We start from the raw sequence: 24342 nt of genomic DNA, 5'->3' as shown, positions 1-24342 counted from the left end.
TTATCTGTACTTGATTTAAAACAAGAAAAAGCAATTTTTCTTTAAAGTAAAGCCCAGGGGCCAGGAGAAAGCCATCCAGTTGAGCTAATGGGAACGAGGATAATTCAAGTTTACTCTGCTCAAGTAGAGATGGACGAGTGGTAACTTGAAGAAAACAGCGTGATTTTTATTTCTGAAGAGCACAGTGCACAGCCGAACAAATACAACGATTTGGACATCAGTTTTCAATCTCCATTACGGAAATTATACCTCTTCAACAGCAGCCAGACCTGCAAAATGCTATAAAAAGTGCATTCAAGGCAAGCTACATACTCTGCACGACATCAAGTAATGGAAAGCTCCCAAATTCAAATTAAATTTAATTGAAGCCGGCTACTAGAAAGACTACTGTAACAGCTACTAAGCATTGAAACACCTTATGAAAGGACTAATCATTTAAAGCTATAAAGAAATAAGTGAGGTAAGGCTGCTCCACGCTCTACAAGGCGGAGGACTTGTGAACTAGGATGACAGTTTAAGAAACTAAGTTTTGCACCAGCGAGGAAGATCATTATACTGCAGAAACTCACTCAACCTTTTCACCTCTACGCTCGCATCCACAATAGACTCTTCTGAGAGGATCTCAACGCTCTGTACTGTTGGTTTAAAATATAAACTTCACATCCGCCAAAATAATACACTTTTTATTGTGATCTCTGTCCATGAGAAAATTAGGTCACTCTGATATACAACTTGGCAGTACCTCGATTTAGGAATTAACCTTGCAATGGATTTCAGCAACAGAGAGGGCTCTGAATGACTCAAGGCATGACATGACAGTACAGGACAAAGAGCCTCTTAGCAGGCACCAAAGCCTCTACTATTTTACAAGTGTCATTTGCCACCTCCCATGCTGCGGCTCTTAATGCAGTCCACTAAGCAGAGAAGTTAACCACTCCTGCACATGGCCTTCAAACAAGAGATTGCTTTTAAGGGTAGGAACTCTCCTACAGATTCAATTTCTATTGTGTTTATCTCAACATTCATCTCTCCAAGGAAGAAAGGCTACTCTGCCTGAGCAAAGGTGCCTGGGGAGGAATCACTGCATTCTTCACGGTTATTATGGAAATTCTAAACAAAAAATTATCATTAGATCCAGATCTGTTATTAGCAAAAAACAGTAGTTCAAGTTGTCAAGGAATCTTTGTATTCTAGGGGGAAAAAGAACAAGCATATTTCTATGTTAATAATTATCAATTAAGCAAGAGCATTTTAAAAATAAAAGTCTAAATCTCTACCTTCAGCACTTAACGCAAACTAAAAAATTAGCTGGCAGTAGCTCTCAGTCAAAAAAAAAAATCAAGACAGAGGGAATATCGAAATCAAAGAATGCCAGGGAAAATTTGGTTTGTGTATGTGTCTAAAGATATACACAGACACCCATACACACATATATACAGCATTCTCTGATAACAAAAGAGACCCTCAGGAGGCATCAAGAGAACATGACGCAATCAGCCTTTTATCAAAACCAAAGGAGAAGACAGCTAAAGAGGAGACCTCACCCAGTAAATATCTGCCTGCCGGGAATCTCCTGGGTCACCTCTTATTTTGGTGTTCTGAGAAGAGCACCAATTAGAAAGCAAGCAATCATCTTGCATAAAACCAATATCATTGGTACAGTGACCTTGGACTAAAGAGTCCAAAAGTTACAGGTTGCCAAAGAGGTTGTGGAGACTCCATCCTTGAAGGCATTCAAAACTCAACTGGACACAGGGCTGGGCAATATGCTCTAGCTGACCCGGCTTTGAGCAGGGGGGTTGGACTAGATGATCTCCAGAGGTCCCTGCCAACCCCACTAGACCACTGTTCGTACTTGTGAAATCAATGATCAGAAGTCCATGAATAAAGTCAGTCAAGTCCTAAAGCACTTCCATCTTATATCTTGAAGGCAAACCTTAAAAGTAAAGCAACACCCCCTTTCCATGGCCACACAAACACATTTGGAAAGGGCCCAGCTCGGCACCAGATGCTGGGAGGATAAAATCACGTGGAGAACGAGTAGTAGTGTAGGTCTACAGCAGATATGCTATTTCATTCATATAGTGGCCTTTCTGATCCTGACAAGAATGGAAGGGAGACAGGCCTATATTAAAAAAACTGAGGAACAATTCCAGAAGTCACATCTTTGACATGCAACGGCCAATCTTGTGCAATTTTTCAGGTAACTCTCTTGCTCTCAAATCAAGAACTAAAACCACTTTGGGTGCTATGAAGCTAGTTCTGAGGGTCCCAACCGGTCCTGTGATGGAAACAGCCAGCAGTTCAGTTGCCCAGTATGCAAATATCTTCCTCCTGCTGCTTCAATAGACCCACAACTTACTGGTCTGCAATTGCTTCAGTTTGTCTATAGTGCAAGGCCAGAGGTCAGCATAGTAGGGAAAACATGACTTACAATACTGTCAGGATAACCACAGGATTATTCTGGAGCGTCAGCTCCAAAAGCAAGAGTTTCACACATATACAAGACAGATGCTAGTTTCTCACTACTCTTTTCCTATATGGAAAGGTATATAAATATACAACTTTAAGATAAAAGCAATCATATTAAAAAAAATAAACTTCCATATGTTGTCATTGCATTTGGACTTTTCTTAGCATACTGCCACCCAGGGTTTCATGAGCGGACTGGAACAAAAGCAGTCATGTAGCTAGGAGCCACTCTTAGATAGAAAGCTCTTTCTATTTAAGAGCTCCTTATCCAGGGCACCATACTTCCAATCTTGCACCGAAAGATGCAGCCACAGGCTGGTATGCACCAAGTAAACTTCTGCCTCATGGAACAGGAGGAAAAGGAGGAGTCATATGAAATTATGAGGCTTCTTAATGCTTTTATTTATTTTTTTTTTTTTTAAGTCTCTAGACTGCTATTTTCTCCTTACAGTAATTTGCTAGCAAAACATTATGATGTAGGGCGGAAGAATGGAAACGCACAGTGCCTCTCCACTAGTTGGAAGGGGCTGACCTGTTATCATTCACGTGCGATAAGAACATTCCCCTTCCCATAAGCACCAGAATGGACACAGATAGCATATTAGCAGCAGCTATAACCCCATAATAAGTCACAATCCTCAGTGTACTCTGGATAAATATATCTTTTATTATTCAGTTATCTAACTCTGGTTTGAACTGCTAGGCTTCTTCCCTTAAGAATTAAAAAAAGCCTTCTTTTGTGGGTGACATAAGGTCTTCCACACTATGTCATCACATCAAGTTTTGCGACAGTAAGCAAAGACTACATCAGGTTTTATTTATGCATTCATGTATTTCCTTTTTAAAATTTGTTCCTAAAATACTGCTTTAGGGAAAGCAGGAGAGGTCATGAAATAGGCCTATTTATTGCTCTGAAAGTGTTCAGAGCAGCTGATGATCTGAAGAGGCTGGACTTACCTATCTGCTGTTCTCGATCCTTATGATATCATCCTGAGACCCAAGAACGATCTTCAGAAGCGTCACATCTCTGGAATACAGCATTTACGTGGTACAGGTGGGCCTTTGCCTCTCCCAGAGATCTCAGTATAAAAATACAGTATGCACGGACAGTTGTACCACGGCAGTGAGACCATGGTTGCTAGCTGAGATTCCACAGTCTCAGGGTTTTTTTGTTTTTTGTTTTTTGTTTTTTTTAAATGCGTTACATTCCCTTTTGGCCTCCATTCCTCTTAGGAGTGTCAGGGTGAGGAGATCCTTTCTGCAGACCTGGTCGTCCTTTTCAAGGCAGGGAAGCAGTCTACATGCAATCTGTCCAGAATGAGAGATGCATGGGAACTCTATGCATAAAGCCTGTGATGCTCTTCAGCGGTACACTTAATAGCTGAGCAAAGCCAAGACAGCAACTTCTTTCACTATCAGGCTTTGAAGAGCCTAGTTCTGCCCATGAACTTGTAGGGACAGAAAACTCCAGGCACCTAAGGGATATGGTAGCGTTAATCCCTTAGAATTAGACTGAAGTTGATCTGGATTTGTCTCTAAAAGCCTGAAGTTAATTTTGAGATTTCCCCTCGGTACCTGCCACTGGAGAGGTGGCACATTCCCCTTTCTGCTAGTAAGGACCCCAAGCTGCCTAATAAACCACTTCCGTTGACAGAAGATTTACCACAAAGAAAGCTGACTAACGCTACCAAACCTAACAAAGTGACAGACATGAATTTAAGGTAGGATTCCTTAGGCTTCCTTTCTGTTCAAGTCTCAAGTGAGCCCTGGAAAGACAACAAGTAAGAGGAAGTCTATCCTAGCGTCTCCCAAGGGGCTTAAGAAGCCTACCCGGAACTCGAGACAAATCTCTGAGCAAATACGGATGGTGAAAAGAGGGAAGGTACTCGTGGAAAGGGGGCCTTACTTCAGCCTTTGTCACAGCAGAACAAGAAGCAGAGCAAGGAGGCTTCAGAGGAGCATCAGGCTGAGAAGAGCAGGAGCTATACGACGTACAAGGGAACCCCAACAGACCATTTGCAACACTAACTTCACAGAACCCGCTCCCCACGGTACGTGGCATGTATTTGTGCCTTCAGAGGGAGTTTCACTATTGTTAATTATACTTAAACACACCGAGATAAGAGAATAGCAGCCTTCTGAGCTATTTCCTTCCTTTGGGCAATTCATTACTATTAACAGCTCTGCAAGATGGGTCAGACCGTCCAAGTCAGATTGCTGCATTATGAACTGCACAGTTTCCAAGCCGATAAAAAGTCACATTAGCAAACTTGCCTTAAGTTACTGCAGGACAGACACTCTGCCAGAGCAGCTTCATTGGGAGTATGAGAATAACTTTCCTATAAGCCCCAGCAGGGATTAGGGAATCTAAAAGGTGGGGATTAATGGTCTTGGCTGGCCCTCAAAAAAGCCACATGGAAGATGAGTTCATAGATAATAACTGTGAGGGACTTTCAAGTGTCTAGCTGTGCACAGGCCCAAGAGCATTGAAATAAGAGACCTAAAAAAGACTGGTATGTCATCTCCACAATCCTAAATGCTTATCCAAGGAAAATAAAGGAGTCTGCCCACCTTCTGCGCAGATATATTCCTTAATTAAAAAAAACACTCAAAAAAAAAACCACACACACCACATACACACACACACACAAATCTCTCCAGCGTCCTACTCGGTTGCTGGTTTTTAGCTGGTTTCAGAGACGCAGGATCGGCCGGGCGCTGCGCATCGCGAGGCAGCACCAAATAAGGAGAGTTTCATTAATCATGGTGGGGGGAGAGCCTCCTGCTTTGCTTGGCAGAGGACTCGGGGAGAGGAGAAGACTAAAGTGGGGGCAGGGTATGCAAAGCCGGGCTGTTAGCAAAGCACTCTCTTTCCGCGTTACATATTGACTGGGAAGCCACAAAGCAAACAGGCAAGGCAAGCAGCTGTTCCCGTCAGCTGCTTTCCTTTAATAGCACATGTTTCAAAAAGGAAAGCAGCTTCTACTTCACTAAAAGCAAAACCCAGAAAATAATGGCTTTCTGGCTTTTACCAAAGCGCCGTTTCTCCTGGGAGGAGGAAGGAGCAGAAGGAAGGCGCATTTCTAATATATTAGCTCAGTCAATAATTTCCATTTTTATTGGGCGTTTTATACCTCCTCAATTCTTCCCCCACTGCGAGGACCCAGGTCAGAGAACTAATGAGAGCACAAAGAGGGAGAAGCTTCACTGCGAAGGTTCAGCTCTGTCGCTTGGCCCTCATGTCAGCTCCTCCAGATGCGTCCTCCTCGTGCAAGGACGGCACGCCATGCTTGCCCTGTATGTGCTCTTCCCGGAGCAAGGGGCCTGGTGCTTCTGTGAGCATCTCGGCTTCCATTTCTAAAGGGATTTCTCCCTCCATTGCTTGGGAAGAAAACCTTACAGTACGAACACTAAAACTGCAAACCAGGAAACAAAAGAGAGCTCACAAGTCACAATTTAAAAAAAGGGATTTTCAGAAACCCAGCACCGACTAGTTACACTTGTAACACTGCTAATCAGGCCATCAATACCTTAATGAATTCACAACATTTTGCCATGTGTGTGTTCACATCCCTCTCAGGGAAAAGAGGGACTCTGCATGAGTAGCCATTAAATAGTACTTCATGTACCACAGTCATATCATGCCTTGTACTGCAATAAGTTTCTTGATAAATGCAAGACTTAAATTCTGAGATTTCTTCACCCCACCCCAAGTTAAACCTTCTGCAGAACAGCCAAAGCAACTCAAGCTTGTGGGAATGGTCTGGCAGGAGGAGGCAAGCCTTACTCAGCAACTCTGCGGCCCTGTTTCACAAGGCATCTCAAAAAGCATGAATCGAGTCATGAAGGGCACCTGAAGGACCTTCTCAGGTCAAGCTCCTGGAGGCCAGCTTTGTAGTTTCTCCTACAAGATGTACAATCTGACGCCCATCAGAAAGGCTCTACGCGATCTGCTGTAAACAAACCAACTCTTTAGAGAAGTGCCCCAAGATCAACACATTAGCCGGCGTTACTCAAAAAAACACAGTAGTTTTGAGCAAGTAGCATAAAACGTAACAAGCACAAAGAGCAGCAGCTACAGCAGATAACTAAAAACAAAAGTAGGCCATTTGGCAACCAGATGTGTGCAGTCACTACTTTCAGGAACTCGGTCTACATACAAATTTTACTCCTTTACCTATATAGTATAATTCTAGTTACATTAGTGACTATCCTAGAGTAGCTACTTCAATTAAAATAAGCACCTCTCAATGTCATTAGGGAGCGTAAGAACCTGTAGATCAGGACATAGAACCAGTTGCTTCAAAATGAGAAAGCTGTCTGGTAAACTATTTTCATCGATGACAACTCACCAGCTTGATGTTTCAGAGTCAGATGAGTGAAACAGCAAACCTCTCCATGCTCTTTCAAGCAGATGACTTGCAAACAACCATCCCATATTTTAAAGCTTTCACTATCAGGACGTCCAAACACTTCAGAAGCATGAAACAAACCACACTTCAATAAGAAGAAACAAGTTCTAGCTACTAGCAACTTCTGCACAACCTGAGCTGTAAAAAGTAGAAGTGTTAGCTTATGGATTCATCAGCTGCCTTAGAGATCACGCCCTCCCCTCGGGCTTTGAGGGCTGACAGATATGCCCCAAAAGGAATCTGGAGACAGAACAGACATTTGAAGTGCTCGAGAGGTAGGAGTTTTGCTGTTTAAAAACCACAACAAAGCTGCATGGAACCAGACATTTAAAAAGGAGAAGCTCTGTTAGTGCCCAGCCAGGATTTTAAAGCATCAGCTAGAGTGCAAGTCCACGACCAGGCAGGCAGCCTAGCTTGGAGCCAACATACCCACTCACCCAGCATTACCTGCAGCTTCCTACTTGCTTCAGATAGGCTAGGTTGTCAGGCCAGAAACAAAAGTTGCTCCTTTTAATTTCCAGGGAGACTACCAAGTGCTCAGAAATGCACAGTGAAATGACGTCCCTGGACTCTGCTGGATGGGAGCAGGGCATGCCCGGAGGGTTCATGGCAGCGGAGCCAGCTCCTGCTTCCTCGCCATCAAGAGCAGTTCTGGGATGGCCACATCTGTCCTCACACACTCTCGCGTTACTGCAGCATGCTTAGAAAGAGTCCTGCTGTTTGTACTGTTTTCAATTAAGTGCATAGATTTTGTTCATTTTAGAGCAACTCCACAATGGACATAACGGAGATTAAACATACTCCATGTTGTTAGGAATTACTTATATGTAGGCACAAACATCCCTGCTTAGAAGCGAGAAAGACAAAAATCACAAGTCCTTTTAAACAGTGTGGAAGCATATAATCTTCAGCATTTTTCTTTTGTTAAGCACACTTGGGCACATCTACAAGCAGAACTGAAGTCTCTGACTGTAACTGCTCATAAAAGGATTTGCTAGAAGCGGGGAAGCACATACTGCTTCTGTGTAATTCGAGAGAGAAAGCGGCGCTCCTGTTTGGTAACGCAACAGCTTCAGAACAAAGAAAAGTAGAACAATAATTTACCTTCAGATTCATACGTGGAGAAAGGTCCAGTGAGTCACTGTAAAAGCGCTAGAGGAGGGAGCACACGTACTTCTCACGGGGAGCACAGAACGGAAGGCACGTTCCCCGTCCCACCAGCAGTGGCAACGCACCACGGGCCGCCAGGGCCGAGACCTTCTCCTTCAGCCAGGGAGTTACTTGCAGGGTAACATTTATGTCAGGATCCGTTAGTGCTTGTGCCAGAACACGAGCCACATGCAACACGAACAGACGCCTACACCAGGCCCAGCACCTCCCAGGCTGCCAAGGCAGGGGGGATTGCAGGTACAGAGGGGTCACTCGATAGCACTTTATGAGGTATTTAAGCAGTAGGTCAAGGCCCCGGTTTGAAACACTGCTAGACTAAAAGTTTAGCAAGTACCTTCAGGCCTTCCTTCATACTTGTCAGATTCTTGAGTTGTAAGACCAGCACTCAAAACGCGCTATGTCATGGACAGACAAACTGAACAGCAAAGAAAGCAAAAGGTTTATGCTAAACCCTCGGGTTTCCTCTAGGCTTGCAGCTTATCCCCTCTAACCAGCAAGGGGCAAGCTGCTGCTGCTAGTCCCTACCAGCACTCCGTTTTAATTCCTCCACTAGCAGCGAAACACTCCTGGAGCTCTCACGTGACCGTTATTCTTAGAGAGGATCCCAGGGATTTTTGTTCAGCGAAGTTCAGTCATGCAGTTGGCCCAAGGCCATAAGAGCATCACAGAACCCCTCAGTTCTGAAACGGGAGCAGCATTAGCGGAGTATAGACGCATTAATAGCATTAGAAGGCACAGGTTATGCAAGGAAGATTTAGGTATAGGTAAGTGAAGATAAATAACTCCCCCCAGAAAGATATTACTGCCATACCAAGCTCGTGATGCTCGGCGCGGGGGGGGGAAGCAGTATATATGACAGCCTATGGGTCTGAGCTCAGTTTAACTGTTTAAGCCATTCAAAAAGCTGAACCTAACTCATCCTGAGCTAGCCAAAAGAATTTTACTGTTTGAGCTTTTCCATTATGTTGAACTGTTTTAATGAGCAGACCGAGTAGAATCTCATTTATGAAACAGCTTTCTAAAAGAATCCCAAATTTATGTGCGAGAGAAAAACACGAGGGACAGTGAAGGCACCGCTCCAGTTGTTTAGTTATTCTTCTTAGGAGTTTTTTCATATGCCTCAAGCAGCTGAATGCAGGCCTAGTGCGAGCAGAAGGATGCCTCTGTGGTTATCTGGTTAAAGGTGCAGGTAAAGCCGAGAAAAATACCGAAACGTGCTGTTGGCCAATATTTCCATCAGGCTGGAGTATGGGAAAACGCTAAAAGGAGCTACTACAAGAAGCTTTACGTTACTTCGCTGTCTCAAGAAACATATCACATGAGAGAGTAAGTGTTTCTTTTTGCTCATACCCCCTCATTTTTGAGATCGGATGAGGCAAACACTAATTGATGGAATTAATTTAATGCAAAAGACTAGTTTCCACTCTCCAAAGTGTATGCAGGAAGCCAGGAGAGGAGGAAGGGAGTAGCTATTGCACTTCAACCACTATTGTATTTACATTTCCGTACTCTTGATAACAAATACATTCAGCTATGGCTGAGAAATACAGCATCAGGTAGAAAGCAAAGGCTGAGCTTCCTTGCAAGCAAGGGCAGTAAAAGGGGTCTGAGGCCTCCCTGCAGCGTGAGCAGGTAAGGGCTGCTAACTTCTTTAGAGAGACGATTCCCTTCCTTGCGGGAGTTACGGCCGCAGCAGCCAGCATCACAGCACCGCGCGCTTTGACGCGGGCAGCTTCCCCTCAGACACAGAAAGAAAAGGGACCAAACACAACCATTCAATGTGGTACTGAGTTTTAAAAAAAATTTTTTTTTTTTTTTAATTAAAATGAAGGGTTCTGCCCACATCTCTTCAGGGAAGTAAAGCCACATGCGGTGAGTGACATAACAGCGCTGCCTCCTCCCAGACTTGTTCTCTTCCTTCAAGGGCTAAACCTTTTCAAGGCTCTTCTCAGCATTCCCAGCCCAGAAGGTCGAGGCGTACTTCTTCAAAGCGCTTCTGAAATGGTGGCTGGGTAATGCCCCAGCCCCTCTTCCCAACGGCAAAATCCTCCTGGAGGAGGGGCAGTCGTGCTTGCTTTGCTACGCGCGGAGGCAGAGGCGGCTTGTCCCCGGCGGCTTGGCTCATCTCAGCAGTTCTCCGCAGGCAGCGCTCTGCTGCTGGAGGGGACCAGCGAGCCGGAGAGCGAGTAGCTGCTACTTACTCCTACTACACTTCGTCAGCACCAACCCCAGTCTAGCTCACTCTTCAACAAGAAAACCGGTCTTAGAAAATATACACAAAAATGCATCTCTTCCAGCTACGGCAGTTAAAGAAAGTACAAGTTAATCGGGGGGGAGGGGGCCCAGACTTTCAAAAGTACTTTCTCCCCCGTCTAAATACATGTTACAATACAACAACCAAGTGAAATTCTAGGTGCCATGAAAGTCATAGCCGGTATTCACAGTTCAAGAAAGCAAGTATGACCAAGATGCACTCTATCTGGTTGGAAGAGCTGGTAACAGAATAAGCAGGAAGAACCATTTACTTCTGAGTGACAATTTGAGATTAACAGGTTTTTCGTTTTGTTTTGCAAGGAACCCAAGATACTCCTCGATCATGTCATAAAGCAAGAACCAACCCAAAGCCCGTGTCAGACTTGCACAAACACTTCCTCTTTCCTGCCTGCCCTCCCTGGCTCCTCCAGAGGATGTTGGGGAGGAAACTGCCTTTATTCATCGAGGCAGTCAATGAGCGTGGATTAAATGTTCCCGGATAAGTTACTTCAGGAAGCATTTTTAGCTGCTCAATATAGTCTGTGGGAAACACCTGTTTGGTTTCCACGTCCTGAAACCACGGGAACACAAATGTTAAGAGGTACCCTACAAGGAAGCTGACTCCTAGGATCTTACTAATACATTGGTAACCATCTCATTTTTGTACGATAAAAAAATAAAAAAGGAGGAAAATTATAACAAACGTCGCCCCTTAAACAACTTGGGAGTTAACAACATGACCAAGTCAATTGATCTATTCCAGACAACTAAGGAGTCTGGTAGACTTAAGACTGCACTGGCTAAAGTTAAGTGGTAAGAAAGAAAATATATTCAAGATAGGAATGCGCAGGGAGGACAGTGTAGTGCTCTTACGTGCCTATGTCATCTCCATAGCTCAGCTGCTTGTACCAATAGCTCCTTACTGGAGGAGGCGATACTCCACCTCCCATGACCTCTGGGGCTCTATTGAGGCCACCAGGAAAAGCACGCACAGAATTCAGGGCCACCTCCCCTCCCACCTCCTTCATCCATCCCACCCAAAGCGAGATAAGCAATTGTATTTGGCTTTTTTTCAAATGGCTTTTATAGAGGAGAACAATTTAAGATGGTTTGGCAGGCAGCCACAATAGAAGGCAAAAACAACCAGTGATGTTGCTGCATTTAACTGAATCTGGTTTCAGTCATATCGTGAATGGATATGCAAGAGCACTAGTCTGACTGAAGAGAGAGAACTTTGCATCTACGATTTGTTATCTCTACACCCACCATTTAAAGAGACAAAAAAAATAAGAACAATCTTATTCCATATCCATAAAAAAGAAATTAGGAAACACGTGAGGCTACTGTAATTTGAAGACAGTTTTAGTAAAACATAGTAGATACAGCTGTCTGTTAAAATAAGTTGCAATTGAACTGTATCCACTTTCACTCCTCTGTATTCCTTACAGTCAGACACCACTGGATTGTCCTGGCAGACTGACATTAACAGTAACTAATTTAGGGGCAACTCTGAGGCCCCTATTTAACTGTTTTATATTCTAAACTATCACAATGTGAAGACAAAATGCAGTATGAGTTAGTGTAGGAAACAAGCTGATGCTACTTGAAGAAATAGGTAGCGTTTGAGAACAATCACTGTCACATTGATCAAACTGCAAACAGTGGAGTACAGCAGTGTCCCTCAGTCCATATGAGGGCCAACAAGCAACTGCCATTCCTTCACCAACACACCTCAAACCCCCTGCCTGTAGATCTGAGGATATCATCCAGGGAAAGGATTTAGCCTTATCGTGCCTTCCACACAGCAAAACCAGGACTTGAAACGTACATAACAAGAAACCTGGATACTCCACTGCCCCTAACTCCTAAAAATCCTGTCAGATTGTTTCTTCTTAGCCTAGTTTCTCCATTTTCATCTTTTGTAGTCCTCTCACTCTGACAAAGTTTGAGTGACAAAGTTAAACAAGGCGTCTGCCTTTTACAGTGGAAAAAGCAAGAAAGGAGTTCCAACTAGCTGAAAAGACACCTTTGAGCCACATGCAGGCTCTGTCGAGGAGTGTAAGACACTTAACAGATACCCAAAAAGAAGGATGCAAAAAGAGCAGGAACGTTAAATGCATTTCAGACATGTCTGTTCCGCAGAAGTTCAGTCAAAGACCTCTGCATAATGCCTTTTAAAGGCATGAGATTCCCCCAGAACCCATTCAACACTCCACTTATCACAGCTGGGCCTGGCCTGCTCCACCAAGCTTTGCTACTCCCAGCTTGCTATACTGGCCAGAAGAGACGAAGTTGTACAGCATGTACACACAGCTGTATCAAACCTTTGCTTCTATCAAAGATTTAGTGCTGTATCATTAACAAGCAGTTCATACCTCAAAAGCAGGTGTTCCCTTTAGCAGATCCTTCAGTCTTCACAAACTGCTTATCTGCAAAATACAATGCATGCACAGTTAGGAGGAAGCCATACAGTTAGATACTTGGAGGTCAGATTACTAGGGATAGCTAGGAAAAAAAATCTGTGTTACTCAAAATTAACTAAATCATCAGAAGTGTTGCTATAGCCCCACTACAGTGGTCCAGGATGCTTTTATTGATGTTCTCCAGCTGTAACTATTTCACATCAAGACTTGCTCAAGCTGTTAAGGATATACTGTGAAAATTGTGGGCAACTTTTCCCTTATTACGCATCTTAATAGCTTTTTACAAGCATGCCATTAAAGCTGAAGTAATCCAGAATGATTTGGACATACCTCCACCAAGCAGTATTTCAGGTGCTCATATAATGGCTTCAAAGCTCTCAAAGTCACAGTTACACATACACTTGCATAGCCATCTGTGACAACCAGGCTTGATTCATCAGTTGATGATATCTGCCTGGAGTTAAATAAAGCTAAAGAGGCACCAAAACATCTGTGGCCTGATTTATCGGTGTTATTACTAGGCAGAGCCACTGCACAAAGCATTGTAAAGCTTTCACAGGATAGGACTGTCACATTTTAGTCTTTGAGACAGGCGAGTAAGCAAAAATGAAGCTATTTTCATTCAAAAAACAGTTATATCATTCTGTGCCATTTTCTATACTTCCAAACTTTAAGGATGGAATCTGTTGCAACATTATTAATGAATATCTGTAGGTTTAGACTTGTGAATGTACTATTAGATATGTTACCCAACTAGAAAAGTATAGGCTAGAGTCTTTAAGAGACTCCCTTAATGATATTTGGATTAATATTTGAATATTTTCATCTGGTTCCACTTCAGGTATCGTATTCTTCAGGCACACACAGAAGACTATTTTCAGTATATATTTTCCATGGTTTCAACGAAGCTGTATCCCTGCCTAGCTTTACCATGGGACCATTTCACAGAATCACAGAATGGTCGAGGTTGGAAGGGACTTCTGGAGATCATCCAGTCCAACCCCCCTGCTCAAGCAGGGTCCTCTAGAGCACGTTGCCCAGGACCGCGTCCAGGCGGGTTTTGAAGATCTCCAGCGAAGGAGACTCCACCGCCTCTCTGGGCAACCTGGGCCAGGGCTCGGTCACCCTCACAGTCAAGAAGTTTTTCCTCAGGTTTAGGTGGAACTTCCTGTGGTTCAGTTTGTGCCCGTTGCCTCTCGTCCTGTCATTGGGCACCACGGAGAAGAGAGTGGCCTCAGCCTCTTGACACCCCCCCCTTCAGATACTTGTATACGTCAATGAAATCGCCTCTCACTCTTCTCTTCTCCAGACTTTCCTCATCTACTGTGTTGTGTCCCAAACTTTTCCAGCCAGTATCTTATACTTTGTTCATGCTTGCTTTACAGTGAAGAAATAGTAAAATCTACACTAAAAAAAACCCCACACTATCCAAACAATACTCTATATATGCCCCACGCAGTGCTCTGAAAAAGTATACAGACCAAGCCCCACAGAAGAGTCAGTTAAGTATTCCAGTTCGCATGGAGAAACACATAACTTGTTTTTGACTACAGTAAGTAATTAAGTCAATCTCAAAACAAAATACCATCCCACTATCTGCTCATTAATGCAAAGCTCATATAGCAACACTAATGCTCATTGCTGTCCCAACAAACGTACACGTCACTGACATGGAAGTAAAATGCCAGAGCTTTGAGTTAAATGAAAAACAGTCTAGTGAAAAAGAGCATCTTTTCAGCTTTAAGAAATGGTAACGCATTCAGGAACGAGAAGGACTTTTTGAAAGACTCCTATTCCCTTCAGAAGGGCTGCAAAGAAGAGCTACTAAGTTGCTTGAGGAATGGAGAGGTGATCTTGCATGCGATTCAGATAACTCGTGACCAAGCGTTATGGAAGGGCTCCCACTCGTGCAGTGGCATTAGTTTCCTCCTGTTGGAAGGGGAGCACATCACAAAATCACATTTTTCTTTTTCATGTCATTATTTACAGTTCAGCCACCTTGTGATGTGATAAAACTAGTATTTTAGGGTCCTTACAAACACACTTTTTTTTGTGGTAGAGTATTAATGAAAAATAAAAAGTATTGGCTCCCTTTTCAGGGCTGGACATTGCAGTGCTATGCAATCCGAGACGAGGTAGCATCAAACGCTGTTCTGACTTCACTGATGTCAAACCCCCCCCCCCCACACACACACACACACACTCAGCCTTGTTTTTTGCCAAAAACAGTTCTTCCTTTTGTAAATTTGCACCTTTAGCTGTTCTTTCAATAAACCCTGAAGGAAAGCATCCACATACTACTGAGGTCTCATCAATTATTTAACAGTAGTAAAGACTGGGTTTTTTTCCCCTCCTCCTTAAATATTGCGTGTTCTTGATCAGCAAACAAAAATTCTAAATAAACTATTTTTCTTACCCTCAAATTGACAGATTTCTTAAAATTGCAGCAGTGGCTACTTTTTTTTTTTATTTTTTTGTCCTAGGCCTTACACTAGGCAAAGATGGACATTAGCTACTCCAATCACTTGCTTTCAGTTTATTAAACTGTTGGTGAATGGAAAAAAAAATCTTTATTACTCAATGTAAAAGTCTATCCCCTGGCCAGCAAATATTGATTTATATGCGTTCCATTAGCTGTAATTGTTTTCCAGTTTAAAGAAATATTACTACGAACTATTAAGATATCTCCCTTAGAAACATCTATCTGTATACTACCTACTCCCAAGTTTGCAAACTTATTTCTCCCCAACACAATTTTTATGCAAGTAACATTGAAAAGCGATGCAACACAGGAAAAACACCCTATTGTTTCAGGGACATCCCACACCGCACCCACTCATTTTTATCTTGCCTACACGATCAGCAAACAGGTAACGCTTGGTGCGCGTACTGTTCCATCCCCACAACATCCAGTCTCGCATCCTGCGCCCGTGGTTCTTGTTCCTCAGCTCTTCTGGTTCCCAAGCTCCTTGCGCTTCTATAACTAAGCATTTCATGGCTTCGCAAGCTTCATCCAGTTTTCCAGACAGATATTTCTTTCAACAACTGAATTGCCTGCATTGTGTTAATAAACACGACACTGCTTTCTGCTCACTGCCCAGTCCCCCACCTTCTGTCCTTTTCTCCCCTGAGAGTTCACTAAATCCATCCCATCTACAATTCAACAGCTATTCTTAGAGTCCCAGTTTTATATACTTACTCCAGGGTAAACATTAACAATTAATTTCTCGATTTTGGTATTCTGAAGGTTCTTAGTACTCTAAGGAGCAGCTATTTGTCGGCTTCCAATGGCAGTCCTTTCGGAGGGGGAGCAAGCTACCACCTCTTTGGTCCAGAAGAAAAGCACGTGTCTTCCCTTGGTAAAGCACCAATTACAAGGGACAGAAGCAAGCAAGGGACTACACTACATCCACCTCACAGAGCTGTCATGACCAGACAGTTTCCAGCTCCCATAATTTTGCACTTCATGTACAAACAGCACTTGTCCCAATCTGGGTTTATGCTGCTGTGCTGCCAAAGACAGATATTAGAACGAACCTCCGGTTACGTTCAGGAATACCATCCTTACCCCAGCTAAATGGAATGGACCTCAGCTCAGTTAAGTTTATAATAGGAAAAACGCAAGATTCTTCGTATCAGATGCCCTTATAGGCTCCCTAGATTTCTCTAAACAAACACCACTTTGTTTTCTAGGCCCAGAAGTCAGAAGAGTCTGTTTTCCCATGTCCTGGGAGAGAAAGCCACTCTTCTTTAAACTTTTGATGTCTCTCACCCTTCATGCTTTATTTACACGTCTCTAGAGAAACGGCTTCCTTCAATACTTCCCTAGCTGAAATAGGCATGGTGCGTGAAGATCACTTCAAATGAAAAGCTAAGGAGGACGGCACACGTTACAGCCACAGTACCGCACATGCAAAGCGGCCGTACACTGTCCAGTAGCAAGGGTTCAGATGCAAGGTCTTGTAAACCCTGAGCTACGTGCAGGCGGTGGCCGTGAAACCTAGGGACGCAGACATCTCAGATTTTCATCCCAAGTATTTCCCCTCTGGGAAAGGCTAGCAGCAAGTTAACTACAACAAATTGACATAAGAGAAACCACCCCTCAAAGCAACAGTTCTCTATCATGGCTCCTTGCCAGTACTTGAACTCACCAAGCTCCTAAAACAAGTGTTTATTCTAGAGTATATGGTGGACTTGTTCTTTTCATGCCTACCACTGCCAAGCATTCAAAGGATTCTTGTTCAGAGACAAATTCCTCTTCCTACGCCTGCATGAGGCACCTCAGATAAAGCTGACAGCATTGGAGAGACACTGCTTTTAGATTCAATCCCGTACTTTTGTTGGGTAGAGCTTCCCCAAAGAGGGAAAGAAAGCCCGGAGTTCAGACTCCAATAATAAGTCTTCAAAAGACAAGATGGAGTTCCACTAAATTCTAAAACTCAACAATCTTCTAGGGAAAAGTCAGGGACGTTCACTATAATCACACAACATTCACTACTTAAAGAAAGAGATCATACTTCCCAATTAATTACAGGTAGCACATAGAAAAAAATAAAGGTCTTCAACTGTAAAAAGAGCAGGTATTCTTTGGCAATATCCACATTTAATTGTTATGAGAGAAGACAGCCTGTGACAAGCAGTCTTCTAGAGCAATTTGGTCAACAAGGTTTAAAAAATAGCGATGTCCACACAGTCAGATGGTAAGTGAGCAGCTGCACAAGCACAGATGTTTTTATAGCACCATGGAGTTTCTTACTTGACTACAGCAACAATGTTCAGTGGTTCCAGAAAACTGGAAGTGCGACACATGGACTTCTAAATCATCAGGGTCAAGGACTAACCAAGGACCTTCCAGAAGGATCCTGAAAGGCCAGGCAATATAACGAATGCTCATTACAAAGGTAAGCCCTTCAGCAGCCAGTGCCCCTTGGTTAATTAGCAAATAGCCACAGGAGCTGGAGGGCAGCGGGGGGAGCAAAGGGAGCAAACCACGTTACAGGACAGAGTGCAGGTGACAAGAGGCAGAAAATGGCCCAAGGCGGCCAAGATGAAATAGTTTCTATAAATATCAAAAATTGCTTCTGTCAAATCTTTCAGATATGTCTTAAAAAAACAACAACAAAAACAAACAGATCCACAAAAAGCCTCAAGGTCGACAATGCCCTTAGTGAAAAACAGCAAGGAGAAAAAACAACTTTCATTAGAAGCTCAATAAAAAAAAGTGGTCTGAGCAAGACCAAAGTATCTGTCTTCACAGCTGAAGAATTCTGCTGCTAGTAGGACTAAATTAACTAAAATAAGCTACCACAACTCCCTTCACAATAGCACCTCTAACTTCCTGCATGGATGAGTAGTTTTAGTAAAAGTAGTTCTAATTTGGACATGCAAATGAGACATGCAAATTTGCATTGCAGGGCATGCAAATTTAAAGAGAAGAGTGATTTCTGACCAATCCCTTCCATGAACACTGATGCATAAGAAAGTGTCTTTCACATCAAGAGTATCACATCAATCCTAGTCCAAAAATAAATATTTTGGAAGGACTCATTAAACAGCAAACCTTCAGCCCAGTTAAGTTATACCTAAAAGTAAAGTTATCGAAAGTTTAGGAATTCCTTCCTACTGTTATACCGAACCCATACAGATCCACGATGGCTCCTGTCATATGCCTCATTTCTCAAAGCACATGCCCACACCCACACTTAGACAGCATTATCCAAACAACCTGCCATTCTTTCTGCATAATAAAAAGCAGAGATTGACTTTTTAATGATTTTTAGGGAGACTCATAATTAAAAATTCACTTGCATGCGTGTCAGAACAAGATGCCTTAAAAAACAAGCAGGATTAAGCCCATGCTTTATGATCTCTTCCACATACAGAACATCTGCAAAAATAGCAGAAGACTGCTGTGAAGTCCCATTAAAGACCTTTTTGATCTGTTATCAAGTAGCTGTGTGTAAGCTTAACTATTTTGCAAAATAACATCAGAAATGCCACATAAGATAATCTAGTGAATGCAAAACTCATTAGAAATTCATTCCTAAATCATCTGCACTTGACCTAGGATGCACAACATATTTGTAATCTACACTATAAAAAAATCCAAGTTCAGTCAAGTCCTAAAAAAAAAAAAGCGCACAGCATATTACTCAATTTCATTTTTCCTTTAATGGGAGTCTTTAAAGCCTACTACAATTCTTATAGTCCTCAAGAAAAATTAAGGTTACATCTCCACTACAAAGTTCAACGTCAGAGTTGGCTTCGTGTGCCCAGAACCTTTCATGTCCGAGAAAGGTCTGCATTTCCACGTTTAAAGTCTTATACTCTTTAGACTAGGGTGGCCACAGGCAAACGCCTCTTGAGAACGGCCCTGGCCTGTGCTAGCTCTTGCAGAGCATCCACATGCGGTCTGGGAGAGTACTTTTGGCCTTGGCCAAAACTTGTGCTAGGAAGCACTGCAAAAGCAACAGCAAAGACCCCGTATGCCAGTGCTAGTGGAAGGCATTAAGCATCATTTAATTCATTACTTCTCACAAAGCCAAAGACTCCAGGCTACAAGAAATTGAGAACTTCTACTCAGAAGCTGTTTTGATATTCACACCATTCCAGCTGCCCGGAAACCCCAGTAGTCCCCGCTGATCTCCATCTGCCAGTGGGCAGCAAACAAACCTGAAGTAGGCTTATCAGCAGCCAGCTTGCAATAGACTGCTCTTGATGCCTAAAAAAGGTACCCATCTCTTGTTTCATCCACATTTTACATATTTAGATAGCAGATAATGTAAAGAATACTACTATTGTTTTCCATACCCTAATATAGCAAGTCTTGAGACACTTCAAGAACAGGTCTACTTATTTACTTTCCACTTTCACAGATGACAATTTCTCACCATGCAGATCAAAACGAGTCAATAAAACAGCAAGCGATGATGCATACTTTCACATTATATTTTTTAAATGTGGATCAAATATACACAACCACTTAGGCACCCCGAACAGAGAACCATCGTAAGCTCACGTGGACTGTGAAACACTTCATCTTTCCTTGACTTAAGGAAAGGAATTCACTTTCACGAAAATAAAATCGCAGGTGCCAACAGCAATTTTACAAAATTAGACCAGGTTAGCCAAGGCTGCAGACAACGTTCTTTAATGTACCAGTGGGGGCAAATAAGAAAGAAGTTAGGAGGACTTCCCGTTCCTTTGGGGCCTGGAAGGGTGTCTAAGCAATGACAAGGTACCATGGTGAGAGTTTTAAAGCAAAAAAAAAACTATCGGATAAGAATTCTGACCCGTCTGAGACATTTTACAGTTGTAGGAAAGCATGAACATTCATGAGACTTAAACAAATCACTGTTTTTAAGGGTGACGCCTGCCAACTTTCATAATTTAAGCGCCAGAATTGCCAGTTAATATCTTCTTACATATACACAAGTCTTCTGCAGAGGTCATAATCCTCTTCTTATATTACTATTCCCGCAGGAGCGAGCTCTTATGGAGAGGATTAGACTGCGAGGATATAGGGACAGCGATGATGAGGGCAGAGGACAGCGTTGCACAACTGCAGGTCACCTCTCAGAGAGGCTGTTACTTGACTTCACTGAGCACTTCAGGTGCTCTGCACACCTTAACAAAAAGCTATCAAGCCACTGCAATGTTTATGTTAAAGGATCCACACGCAGAACAGCGGGCGCCCTTTAACGTTCAATCGTACTTAGTGCTTGTGAACAGGTCATTTTACTGGGACTCGAGCACAGATGTGGCAGTTAGCCTTCATCTATGCTTCTTCAAGATTTGAGCAGTTGCAAACCAGGGTGAACTAGTAAAAGTATATTTCTCTTAAGGAGATTTTTTCTTCATTTGATTCTTCGATTTTCAGTCTAGACGCCTATTTATGGCGGTAGGTTTAACCTGGAATGCTTGCAGGGGACAAGAAGACACACAAACAAGACACCGAGAAACCCACCAAGTACTGGAATGAAGTAGAATACATCCTGGCAGCCAGAGCAGCATCCTAGGTTAAAAACTCCAAAAGGCATAAGTTATTCTTATAGAAGACATCTACACACAAAAAGGTCATTTATTTAGAGAAAAATTTCATGCCCAGCTGTCCTCCAAGTAAATAAATGTCAGTATTTGAGCAAATCAGTTTGACAGGTTGAATAACCCATGAACAAGCGTTCAGCTTAAGTCTGCATCTTAACTGTTTAACCCAAGTGGAATGGAACAAGGTATTAATCATGTCTCGAAAACATCAGGCAGTCACACCCACGCCAAGCCATCACTGTGGAAGGTGAGCAAGACTAAGACAAATCCACTCAGGGGTCCAATAGAAAATTCAGTATCTCCTTTGTTTATATAAAGAGCAATTAGTTCTTAAAATATATCGCCATAAACAATTGGTTGAGCAGCTCTGGTTTAAGGCCACATGTTTCCACAACAAACCCCAATACAGAGCTTCTGTCGCGGTCCTATGTTTGACTTACTGTCCTAACCTCGCTTTAGGAGATAGGAGGCAGCAACACTGAGACAGATGACCTCGTGCAAATGGGTCATTGAAACAGTCTTCTGCTTTCTCAAGGGGCAAAGTAACAGCAGAAGAACAGAAGGAGCAAGAAGGGGGACACAGCACATACACAAACACTGCTACTTAAGTGATAGAAACCAGTGGGCTTATCTGACCGCTTCTTTTCGAATCTGCTACTAAACACAGATGCTGCTTTCCAAGAAACTCTATCTGCCTTCACCAGATCTCTTACCTTTGCACGCTCGAGCTCCACGGGTTAGTTTCCACTGCCGTGTTTCTCCATTACAGAAACTGGACACTAAGCTGAACAGAACGGCTCTAAAGGGTATGAACAGCAGGACTGCTGTCAGAACAGCCAGATAAGACTGTATTAGAAACACCTAATGCTCCTCATTAGTCACAGGTCAACAAAAGCTTCCCAAAGGCAAGCCACGTATAAGCCATTTCTTAAAACAGAGGGAAAGCAGCATTTCCTCAGTATATGACAACTCCTGTATTAAAAAGGCTGGATGAAGATGACCAATCGCCCTTGTCTCAAACACTTGAGATCTGGTCCATGCCAATTACGAACTATTACTTAGCCAATAACAATACGAAAGATGCATCATCAGCTCTTTTAGACAATAGAGGGAATGCAGCTTCTAATGCTGCCAGGCAGCAATGCAGCTACTACAAAGAGGAATAAAAATCAGTAACCTTGATTTTTCCACGCACAAAGATAACAGGTTTAGAGTTTCTACATAATCAATATAGTTCTCTCTGCCTTCTCAAGAGAGATGCTAATACAGATCAGAAGGAAGGTGGCAAAAAACAAAACTAAACAAAGCAAAACACACACAATCATTCCTACTTAAGTGCTAGAAATCAGTGTTCTTGTCTGCTTGTTTCCTTCCTCAGCCGTTACCAACATAGCTGCAGTTTTTCACACCTCCAGGACAATTCCCACCAACCTCACTGCAGTGGAGAGGACCGATTAACAGGCACCAAGGCTCACAATTAACGGACAAAGAGCTCGATCCAGCACTGCTGCAGAGACAGACACCTTTCTGAATACAAAGTTAAACCTGTTCAGAGCTTAAATGATCCAGTACATTCATATTTCAAATCTTACTATTTCATAGTCTGCACTGCACAGTGAGGATTTAGCAATCCTCACTGCTCAGGGCCTCCTCAAGATGCCAAACCACCTGCACTCCTATGGAAGTCCTACGGTCCTAACCACGCTCCTCGATGCTTCAGAATCGGCCTTAAAACACCATTTCAGTTCCCATCTGTGGGGACAGGATGCAGCTCCCGACTAACCCAGCAGAGCAGGAATTGCACGCCATGTCAGCGGAGCTCAGAAGTCAGTGGACCAGCTCTGGTCCAAGTATTATCGAGATCGTTCAAATTCTCTATCACTCACACTCAGAAACAAGCACTCAGGAATTAGGGTGGCGCTCAGGAGCCGCAGAAAACAAATATTCTCCCATTGTTTATCATACAGTGCCAACATTTAAGACTTCTGCCCAAAATCAGAGCAAATAAGAGTAGATCTGTTCTGTAAGACCTAAGCAGAAAGTAATATCCATATCGAGTGAAAGGAAAGAAGGGGAGATAAAAGGTCCAAACAGTGTAGCCAGACAGGGTTAAGATCATTAACAGTGAGTTATTTGCCTTTTAGCTTGCAGATCACATTTTCAAGGCTAATTAAGCCTGTCTCACCCATTTCTCCCACAACATTCAGCCTGTCCCACAACACAGATGTGCTATCGTACCTACAGATGTGTTATCCTACGTAGGAGCAATGAGATAATAGTTTAAAATAAGTAACTAGATAAATAAAGGGAAGGAAGGAAAAATGGAGCATGAACTATACATTCTTGAAGAAGGTGCAAGATTAAAGAACAGGATGGTGCACTCTTTGCAGCGTCTCTGTCATTCACTACTGTCATTGCCATAGTCCACCAAAACAAAAGGGAAATTTGTTTGGAATAGGGACAGTATTTTGGGGACTTTTTCATAAGAGTCTAACACTGAGGTGATGCAAAAAACCTGGAGCTGCTGCAAAGGAAAGTCTTGCCTCTCCTCAAGAGAAATGGTCCTTTGGTCTCAGATTAGTTTTTTTCTTTTGAAACATAACATGTGAAATAAGTTCTCCCTGTTTTCAAATGGGCTCAAAAACCAAGTGGTCAGAATAAGATTCAGTGCCAGTTTGCAGATAACTTAAATGTTTAGTTTGAGCTAGAGCACATTAACACATAATGCATAAAAATAACGGCTGTAATTAAACTAAGGAATCACTGCTTAGCAAATTGAAGACAAAGCTGACCGGCCTTGAACTTACCTGATAAATCCTTCAGGTATTTATTTACAACCGTAGAAGAGCTATTAAGATAGAATGTTTCTGAAGTTAGCAAAATATTAACTAGTATAGAGAAAGCACACCAGTCTGCCATTATGCAACTGCCTTCAAAACAGATTTGTTCCACTTGGCATAAATGAATGGGATGGAGTCTTAGCAGCCAGCATCAGACAACGACAGGTTACAGCGAGGGGCAGACAGCTATGTTAAACCAGAACCGATGGACAAATTATTTCAATATTTGAGACGCGATATATGGAGCGGTGCGTTTGACGCAGACAGGCTTGGAAGGGAGCATCTCGGTGCAAGACCATTCACCCAACGTTCACTCTGCCTCCTGCTCCGGGACACTGCAATGCACTGTTAGAGTGGGGGGGAAAAAGTCACGATTCCATCAGTAGTTCTGGTCACTGCAAAAAGCAGATAGAGGTCTGGGGAACACGATCGACTCATCTATTCTTGTTTTGCTTCACCTTTGCAAATTGCTACCCAGTCACAGTGATTAAAGAGTGAGAAGGAGAAGAACTAGAGGGGAGGGAAAAAAAAAGGGAGCATACTTCTTAGAAAATTGCTTCCCAACAGAACCTATTTTTGTGCTGAAGGCAGAGGAGCAGGTTTAGTTTTTCAGTGTCGTCACAGCGAGGACTGCCTAAGCAGAAGGGAGCACGGACTATGCCCGTGAGCGTGAGCTGTAGTGAGCATTCTCCTTAGTTCAAATGGCATCGGTCTCCCAGATCCTTC

At 42.9% G+C, this 24342-nt stretch overlaps 1 protein-coding gene across 8 annotated transcripts in view; it reads right to left on the bottom strand.

Moving 5' to 3' along the window:
• The window catches only part of MAP4 (microtubule associated protein 4), a 153154-nt gene that overhangs the window by 110761 nt on the left and 18051 nt on the right, over nucleotides 1–24342 (bottom strand). For 5 of the 8 annotated variants that reach the window (XM_068933972.1, XM_068933971.1, XM_068933977.1 and 2 more), the window contains exon 2: nucleotides 12683–12736. The exons of 2 other annotated variants lie outside the window; for them this stretch is intronic. The gene's annotated coding sequence lies outside the window, so the exon portion shown is untranslated. Of the gene's footprint in view, nucleotides 1–6824; nucleotides 6948–12682; nucleotides 12737–24342 lie in introns of those variants that run through there. One more of the 8 variants, XM_068933975.1, reaches the window with a different exon arrangement.

This window comes from Struthio camelus, chromosome 2, assembly GCF_040807025.1.
Source record: "Struthio camelus isolate bStrCam1 chromosome 2, bStrCam1.hap1, whole genome shotgun sequence".
Lineage (NCBI taxonomy): Eukaryota > Metazoa > Chordata > Aves > Struthioniformes > Struthionidae > Struthio > Struthio camelus.
The sequence above is the reverse complement of the archived record's forward strand: the minus strand, read 5'-3'. Positions and strand labels throughout refer to the sequence as shown.